The 9,813-nt window shown below is 39.0% G+C and overlaps 2 non-coding genes across 2 annotated transcripts; both read right to left on the reverse strand.

Moving 5' to 3' along the window:
• Window positions 1-657: 657 nt before the first annotated feature.
• On the reverse strand, window positions 658-731 carry trnan-guu (transfer RNA asparagine (anticodon GUU)). The gene has a single exon. It is a non-coding gene; the product is annotated as a tRNA-Asn (tRNA).
• A 4,187-nt stretch (window positions 732-4,918) lies between these two features.
• Window positions 4,919-4,990, reverse strand: trnaa-cgc (transfer RNA alanine (anticodon CGC)). The gene has a single exon. It is a non-coding gene; the product is annotated as a tRNA-Ala (tRNA).
• Window positions 4,991-9,813: the final 4,823 nt, after the last annotated feature.

Here is a 9,813-nt window from a genome sequence, read left to right on the forward strand (position 1 = left end):
GATAATTTTCTTTTTATCTTTGCTGACTACAGTTTATCTTTGATGACAACATCAAAGACATTAAGTAATTTTTACTGCTTACAGCTCCACATCAACTTCCTTTTATATCTAACCTCATCAGATCTCTCAACTCCCAACTCTTCCAGTTTCTCACTTCAGAGAAGGATAAAACATTCAATCATCCTCTACAGAGAAAAACCATCAACACCCCTACCACCTCCACAAATCCTAACCTTGTTGTTACTATACCCTCTGACCTTTCCCTTTCAACCCTTTGCATCCTCAGCTGACATATTTTAAAATTACAATAGACTGTATAGTATTTATGTTTAAATTTAAGGTAAATATGTCAAAATATCAAAATCCAACTGCACAGTGCTATCGAAACAATGCTTGTCAAGTTCTCAAACAAACCTGCATTGTATTTTTAATATATTTCAGCAGAGGATTCAACTGGAGTATAAATGATGATTCGACGATCATTTTTCTTGGGTGAATATGGTTTTCTGGGGAGTTACGATGTTGGGCATTATTGGACATTTCCTGGTGATCCTGACACGTGTTAAACACTCGCATTTGTTGCAAATATTAAAATGGCTATGGTTTCGCTGAGAAATCCAATCGACCGAAGACAATATTTACATCGCCAAAGAAACTTGTCCCTGGGTGGAATCGAACCACCAACCTTTCGGTTAACAACCGAACGCGCTAACCGATTGCGCCACAGAAACTGACATGTAGGTTTTTCTCTCGAATCACAAATTCCCGGTTAAAAAAAAAAATCTCTAACCGTTTATTTTGCCAGCCGGTAATATTTCTTCTGCACTGATAACCAAGAATTGGATTTCATTTTCCGCAAGCTGTGTGAATTTAATCAAAAATAAGTTTTCCAGAAATGAAATGAACACATGCATTTAACGAAAACAAGCCCTTTGTGAGTGCCCAAAATGATACGTTCTGTACTACAAGAAAGGAAGAAAGACACGGCTGGGATTTGAACCTCGTTTTTTTTGTTTCATAAAGAGGCGCTTTAACCAACTAAGCTACGGTGACAGGACAACCATCACCTTTTACAGCCACTTGGACACACCGCTCTGAGATATCTGCGTTTAGTAAGCGCTGAACCTGCTCTCAGAGCAAATTGCCTCTTTTACATAGCAGCCCCGACACTGAGAAACGAAGAGAACTGGCTTTAATCTGGCATTTTTCATGTCCAATGCGTTTGACATCTCCCAAGGGCGACAGAGTTCTTTTGCGACACTATTTCTTCTTCTTTTTTCTTTCTGTACGCTTTGATAAAAACGAAAAATCGTGCAAGGGAAAAATGTACTTTTTTTCATAGAGAAAACGTGCACCAGGAAATGTGTTGAGAAGAAATGATTTAACATGATACGTGACCTAATTTATCGGAGCAATTGCTCACCCAGCAAGGTCTGGAGAGGTTGGAGAGTCTGGTGGATGTGATAATTATACGGTGTTGTGGAAGAAAACAGTCTTTCTCTGAATTCTCAATCAATCGGAATTTCAGTGCGAAACATAAAACCCTTGTCATATTTAAAGAGATTATATTTTAAAACTCATAAAAATCAGAAAACACATGTTTTTCACTTTGAAATTTTAGACGGAGCGGTGCATTACTAGTAGCGGCGCTGAGCACACTATGGGGGAATTCAGGTTATGTGAAATGTCAGCGGTTTAATAAATAACGCGTCTGATTTCGGATCATAAGATTGTAGGTTCGACTTCTACCTGGCTCGTGTAAATTATATTCAAGCTCCTCAGTAATAGATGTCTATTATGTAATGAACCGCACCTGAAAGCAAACGTTGGGTCTGTTTCCTTTGTTTTCCAGCATGAAATAGCAAATCGTTACAAAAAGCACCTGCAAATGTACAATAGCGTTTTTTTTTTTCAAATTACATTTTCAGGCTTCAGACACTTTTTTAATAAAACAAAAGTGTCCGGAAACTCATTAACTTTCAGGTTTGATTGAACCTGAATTAAAAGAAGTTATCTGAAACTTCCGGGAATCCATTCTCTGACGCAGCTGTCTCTAAAGTTGGACGTGATGTTTAGCAGATGTGAACGGTGCCTTTTCTCTTGTGTTCAAGGCTATTCGCTGTGTGAGCTCCACACTGCGTGTCCTGTACTGCTCTATTTTGTTTAGATTATCTATGTGGTGTACAGATAGAACTCAACTGCATGGTGTGAATTCCGTGTTCAGGACCAGCAGAACCTGAAAAACCAATAGTTGACACGCAGCCTTCTGATCTGGAATCAGACGCGCTACCGTTGCGCCACGAGTTCACATCTATGAGCGCCTTTGAATTCCCCAAAGGAGACAAAAAAAAAATCCGTTAAGAGCGCCGCTCTTCCGAAGAGAGTCTCTTCTTCCCAGACCACATTTTATTCTTCCCGCGCAGCTCTTGTGCAGGTGTTGTTCTCAATTACAGATCCAGGAACACTGATTTTTTTTCCTATTTTTTTAAATTAAGTACCCCATGGTGCAACGGTAGCACGTCTGACTCTAAATCCCCAAGTTCATTTTCAAAGTATATCGGAGTCAACTGATACTGATCAGGTTCTGCTGCTACTGAACCCGCAGTCTTCACCTTAAAGTTCAATTCCCCAAGCCTTTTGACCTTATATGTCCATCCCTTCTCGTCAAAACTCGTATTTCCACAGGGTACCCTCCAGAAATCGCAGTATAGAATGAAAAAACTCCAGTAGATCTCGGCCGCTGTTGGTGATTTTCATTTAAAAATAAATGAATCTCTGGAATTTTACGGAGTGTATCACTTTCACCGAGACCGAGAAGTGTTAAGCTGTACATGAGTCTTTGTGGTTCGGTTGTTAACCAAAAGGGTGGTGGGTTGAGCCCTCCCAGGGACGCTATGAGCCTTTTAATGTACACACCCGTCTCACTTTAACTCCACGGCCGGTCTTGTACCGCAAATACAGAGCCCGTAGGAGGCAGTAAGCCCGCGTATATAGCTCACTGTGTGTATAATGAAGAAGCAGAGGTTAGTTTCTCATCTGTGCGTTACAGAGCCTTACGCAACTCGTACTGTACGAACAGCTAGAGCTTGATCCCTGCACGGGCTATTAGTTGAAAGGCCATTGTAAATGACGTGTAAGAGATTTATAGATAGATACTTTATTGATCCCGTGAGGGAAATTAATAAAGCTTATCCAGCTGGCGTTTATGTTTCACACTAAATTGCGATCTTGAAACCAAAATAATTAGAAATATGGAACACAACCGTTGTTCCCCAAGAAGGAAAGCTGTTTAACACTGTCGTCACTCCTTTTTATTTAACCCAGATTGTGAAGACAACTCTGCCCTATCAAAGGAAAATGTTGCACAAAAGTTGGAAAGCACACTCTGAATCCATCTGTACTGTATACTTGATTTCCGCGATCCGTTCAAGGCTGCTTGGTGCTTCGCTAGCGAGTCATTTCAGGGAAGAAACTCAGTTTAGAGAACTACTGGTGCATTTTCACTCATTGAATTTGATCTTTGTACTCTCTTTTCATTCTCAGCTATAATATTTCAAAATTACAGTTCGGATTTGTTGGAAAACTTCACAGGCATTATTAAGTTAGAACTGTACAATTGTATTTTAATATCTTGGTATATTTACCTTCATTTTAATATGGATGTAACCATAAATGTTGTACTTTTGTCGTACTTTTTAAAACATTTTAACTGAGGACGCACGACGACTATTATACCATGTGATACATGCAAGACATCTGTAAACGAAGATGTAATTACAGTCAAATTGGCAATTAACAGAAAACCACAAGTTGTATAATATTATTTCTCTATGTCGATGATTAGTTGAAGGATTTGAAGAAACTATATATTATTCCTCGATATCGATGATCAGTTGAAGGATTTGAAGAAACAGCAGAGATAGCAGGTGATTTTGGTTTTGAACCCATCTTTACACCTCAATAATCCATTTGACCTCGAAAAAAGAAAAGACAGGCATGTTTTGAGTCTCATAATGATCATATTCTCGATCCAAAGAAACGTATAAATTTGATTCCTTCCGTAGTATTTTGGATTTTCTTACAATGATCTCACGAAGTATTGCCAGGATCTATATCTAGCGTTCGGTACCGATAAAACTGCTGATATTGATTGAGTAGAAATCTATGATGTATTGACAACTTTATCTGAAGCGAGAAGTCCTAGAACACTGCCTATGATGTGTTAGGATTCATACCAAGATATACTTTTTGTTTTCAACCCAAAATGCTGCTATTGCATTACACATTATATGAACATTACCAGTTTTGGTAGCTTCTCTGCGCGATTTTTCAAAACTGAAACTAATTACAAAATTACTTAAGATCAACCATGACAAAAACATATAAATCAGGACTAATATTAATATCAACTGATGTTACTACAGAAAAAAACTACAGTTAAAATTTAACTGAAATATTAATAAGACTATGCAAGCCTAAAAAGTAGAACAATTAAATTTATATAACTTTTTTTTGAGAAATGGGCTCACACACCGGAAGACACTAACGTTTCTCTTCGTTAGAGTATGTGAATAACAGTTTTACTAAAAATGTTTGGAGTCCAGAGGGAGGACTCGCTCGCTGAATGATCTCTCAAGAAATCCCTGGTGAGATTCAACAGGTGTTTTCTTCAACAGCCACTAAAAGTCTGATGACCTTCTCTGGATTTTCTGAATATGACGTTAAATTACTGTAGTTCAAATCATTTGGTAGTTAACAGAACGAAATGCTTTGGAGGTACATTTAAAACAGCAGAGCAACACTGTAGCACTTCGTGTGTGACTGAAATTAATTGTGTAAACCTGGCTCTCTATGAACACGAGCAAAGAGTTCTCACTCACCAGAAGATTGCGATGTGAGCACAGTAATATAAGACACCTGGAGATGCCGGGGATTGAACCCGGGACCTCATACATGCGAAGCATGCGCTCTACCACTGAGCTACATCCCCTAGCCTACCGATGGTGGAACTGACGTAAAGATGTTCATATGTTTACTGAACACAATCCACCCTTCACGAAGAATGCCTGCAGTTTCCCACTTTCGCGTTTCTTCTACTACAAAGTAAATTAATGGGAATGAAGAAATAAGGAAGGGAAAATAATCGCATCGAAGCTTCCAGAGACTGGGCAAAATGAATAATTTATTTTTATATCCAGTCACATGGGCGACGGTGGTTGATTCTTCAACGGGGGGGGGGTGCGTTTTTCTACCTCCTTACTCGATTGTCTTTCAATTATGTTTTCCTTGAAACCTTTTTGCATCTTTTAAGTGCTTGCGATTAAATTACGCATAGAAAAACACCAGTACAGTTGATGTTCATGGACCGATGCACACAACTCCAGTGATAAAGCCCTGTCTGTAAATATTGTAGAAGAACGTTAAAGGGCGAAACAACGCTCCAACCACGTGAATGGAAACAAGAAGGATCGTGTTCTTATTTAATATGTGCTTTTGAATTGCCTTGTCAATACACACAGGCTTTAGAGATGGACAAATAATTTACAGTGGTGTTTGTAAACAAAGATGGAACATGTTATTTCTATACCAGGAAGAAAGGAGCAGACTCTTAAACTTTAAGAGGCAGAAACAACACCTCATCACAGCTAACACTAATTAAAACGACATCACAACAGAAGAGTGAAGCCTTGAGTGAATCAAATCAGTTTTTGTTGGTCGTCTGTCTTCATAACTTTGTAGGTGAGAGAGAGGATTGCGAAAATGTGCAGGTGCTTCTCAGAAGTGCGTTGGTGGTATAGGTTCCTTCAAATAACTGAGCCAGTGCATCCCAAATCTTTTCAAGATGATCTGTGATCTGGTAACACATCTCCTGAAACAAACATTTGAGGTAGGAAGCATGCTCTTAAACACCAAAACACTCAAAAAGGAAGAAGCAGATCTCTGTACACAAGACGGCAGTGCGATATTAGAATTTCTGAGTTCTTGATGGATTCAGGCTCCTTCTCAGAGGTCCTTGCTCGCCAAATAACTTTGCATCTGAGGAAGAGCACCACGGAATAAAACCCAACTCAACAAGCGAGCGCATTTGTTGCTCTTGCTCTTAATGCAAGGAGCTGTTTTTTTTTTCCTCGCAATAATCATTATTAACCAGAAACAGCAGCACAGGTAGGTCGCATTTGTGATTATGTCACTTCTCTGCTTCAGCAAGGTCAATAAAAGACTCTGAAAGTAGTAAAGCAAAACTGAACTCAAAATCATATTAGGAATTCTGAGCGATATCTCCATACAGGTAATCCAATAAGAATGTTGAAATATTTGAATATCATCTCTCTGTATATTGCGCTGCTTTTTACCCAGAGTAAAACTATTGGATTGAAGGAATGCTAACCGCTGGGTTAAAATGTATAGTTGTTATTTGGAGAAATCTATAAACTCGTGATCTTTTATGTTTTAAAAGACAGCACAGGAAAAAACGACAGTGCTTATTATTTTCCGGAGGTGGAGCACTGATGACCTATCCGAGCTAATTGATAAAGCCCACCCAGTGGATACACTAGCAGAACGTCAAAGAACATTCACCTTTGTATCCAAAGAAACCACAGGAACAACATCAGGAAGCACAATCAATTCCCCTTTTAAATCTTTCCTGTAAGTTATGCTATGTGAATTCATGAAGTTAATCCTCTGATCTCTTTTGATCATGAACAAAGTATTTCTGATGGAGCGCTTTGTTAAAAGGTTTAATAAGCTTTTCCCCTGCCAACGATTCGGCGCTAAGAATTAAAAGTTTCACAGACAAAAGCAGCTCACCGCCACAGCCAATATTAAATGTGCTTGCCGGAACACTATCATGTGCACTGCCTCAAAAGTGATCTCGGCAGATGTTGTTCCCTACATAAAGCTGAACATGCCAAAGAGAATTTCTGTTGAGAAAACAAAATATTTCTTCTGCCTTGATGTTAAGCTGACAGCCTGTCTTTTAGAAAGTCTATCTCTAAGCACCTCCCGCAGCCTAACAAAAAGCGCTTTTACTGATCGTTTTGCAGGTCTTAAAATACTAACATTTGGCAGCAGTGGGATTCAAACCCACACCCCAAGAGATACTGGAGCCTAAAATCCAGCACCTTAGACCACTCGGCCACACTTCTGTCCTCCATCCCCATCTTTCTCACATTGCTGGCTTGGACTGGGGGGCTTCAGCTCTTGTCGTCCGATCTAATGATATCATGACATGTGGAAGTGACTGCACCTTCATCTTCCGAAATGCTTTCAATAGCACAAACGCTACTTTCACAAACGTAGCAATAACAAAGGAGGTGGGATTCATCCTTTGTGCTGTTTGTAGGGGTGCAACTCTACGGTGATGCAAGAACAAAAATCAAAATCCTTTGCTACTACTGTTGCTTTTTTCATAGTTTCATCAAATCCTTCATTTGAACGTCGATTTTGAAGGATATTGATGATAATACCACATAAATTGTGGTTTTCTTGTGATCGCCAATTTTATTCAAATACCAGCCTTTTTTACAGTTCCTTCTGTATTTCACAAGGTGTAATAGCCCCCCTCGCATCCTCAGCTAACATATTTTAAAATTACAATAGATTATACAGCATGCATGTTTACATTTATATTAAAATTAAAGTTAATAAACCAGAATACATACAGTGCTATCCCAATAATTCTTGTCAGGTTCTCCAACAAATCTGCTGAGGGTGCAACAGGAGTATAAATGAATTTTCCCGCCAGCCATTCAAAGACCAAATTCCATGAGTGAACATTATTTTCTCAGACGTTGCCGGCATTGGACTTTGCCGGTGGTATTGAATTATGTCCACAACTGTTGTAGTAGTTCCTTCTTGAAGTTCGACATGTGCAAAGCACTCGTAATATCATAGGTGTTAAAGTTTCGCTGAGTCTAATCGACGTAATTGAAGCCGTTTTGTTATTCTGTTGTAAAAGCCGAAACCCGAAACAATAGTAGTGTTAAGAGGAAATGCCTCCTAACAGCTGACAAGCGCTCCTAGTTAGTGTCATGGTGTGTATCCCTGCCTATCATTGGGAGACGGGTAGCTTTTTTACACTCAAGATTCCAATCTTCAATGCTTTGTGTGAGAGCTTACATAACTTTCATTTTCTCACATTTTCTGACAACTATTCCAAAGGGGCACCCTGTCAATTCCGAATACTTTTCAAAAATCTGCCTGCATGTTTGATTATTGTCATTTCATTTAGAAAAAGTTCAATATTGATCATAACTAAAGAAAATAATGATCACGAACAAAAAAGGGATAAAGATGCGAGTCGATCTTGAATCACAGCTGGGTGACACGGGCTTCTGTTCTGATATGGTTGTACGAGAAACAGGAGGAATCGCCAATCTCCTATAGAACATGAGTTGAATCAGGAGTGAGACATTTCGTATACTCGTGCATATGTCAACGCCTGACCTACATCGTAAAACTAACATTAAGTTGTCAGAGACATTCATTTATATACAAACAAGAGACAGACCAAGTAATAATTCTACATTAGTTCAGATGGGTAAACCTGAACTAACTAATAAACCTATTAATAATTCTACATTAACGTGTCCTACACTGATCAGACTAATTGACATGGTCTGATTCAGAGCCTGTGCAGCTTGTGCTAATTACAGCAATGACAGTTCTGAACCCTCATCACCGAACTGAGCACAAGTTCAGCTGTTCTCCAGTTTTGTTAGGCATGTTTTTTTCATTGCAATTGAGTTCAGAGCTGGAGCTGATCTCCAGACAGTACAGTGTTTTGGGTAAGTTGTCGAAATTCGCATGAGGCTGCAGACAACTTACCCAAAGTGTTTTCTATAGCTTTCAGGTGCAGTTCATTTATATAAAAGAATGTAAGTGGTATTAACTCAACAAGCCAGACGGCAGTCCAACCTATAATTTTCTGACGCGAGGCCTGACGCGTTATTCATTACGCCACTGACCCTGCAATTGTAGTGCTAAAAAAACACGTTTTCTACATTTATGTCTGTTTAAAAATCACTCTAAAAAAGACAAAGGGTTTGTGTGTCGCGCTAAAATTCCGCTTCATTTCGAATGCAAATAAAAACCGTTTTGTTTCAAGAAATCATAAATTTGTCACGTCCTTCATACTATACTTCTCTCTTGTATTAGTAAAGCATTTTGATTTAAACTGAACAATATATGAAAGGTTTCATCTATACACTTACACATAATAAGTATACGAATAAATACTCGGAAGAAGCCGCAGCTCAGGTATTAGAGAGATTTAAAATCGGATCGGAGGATTTAGAGTCCAGACTGCAAACCAACAGCTGACACAGGTCTTTTATAGAACCGTTTTGATTTCCTCTACTTTGTCCCCGTGACGTCATTGTCCTGCTCGCAGCCGAGCCCGACACACGTCTGGTTTCTGTTGCTGGGCACACACCCTGCGGTCCATGCGGGTCCTGATACGCCAGTACAATGACGGGAACACTAAACTGTAAACAGGTGCCGTCCTTCGGCTGAGACGTAAAACCGAGGTCCTGACTCTCTGCGATCATTCAGGAGAATGGTGGTGGTGGAGGGGAGTCCCCATTACCTGTAAAGCGCGTTGAGTGGAGTATCCAGAACAGCGCTATATAAGTGTAAGCATTAATTATTATTATTATTATTATTAATATTATGTAAAATGCAATAAAAAATAAAAAATATCAAACTTTGATTCAAAATAGATTAATGTAAAAACTGATAAAGCTAATGCTTTTTTCAGGGCTATATCTACTTTTTTTTAAAAAAGCGAAGTCTGTCGCGATTGTGAAAGTT

The sequence above is a fragment of the Atractosteus spatula genome, assembly GCF_055471065.1.
Source record: "Atractosteus spatula isolate fAtrSpa1 chromosome 10 unlocalized genomic scaffold, fAtrSpa1.hap1 SUPER_10_unloc_3, whole genome shotgun sequence".
Classification (NCBI taxonomy): Eukaryota; Metazoa; Chordata; class Actinopteri; order Semionotiformes; family Lepisosteidae; genus Atractosteus; species Atractosteus spatula.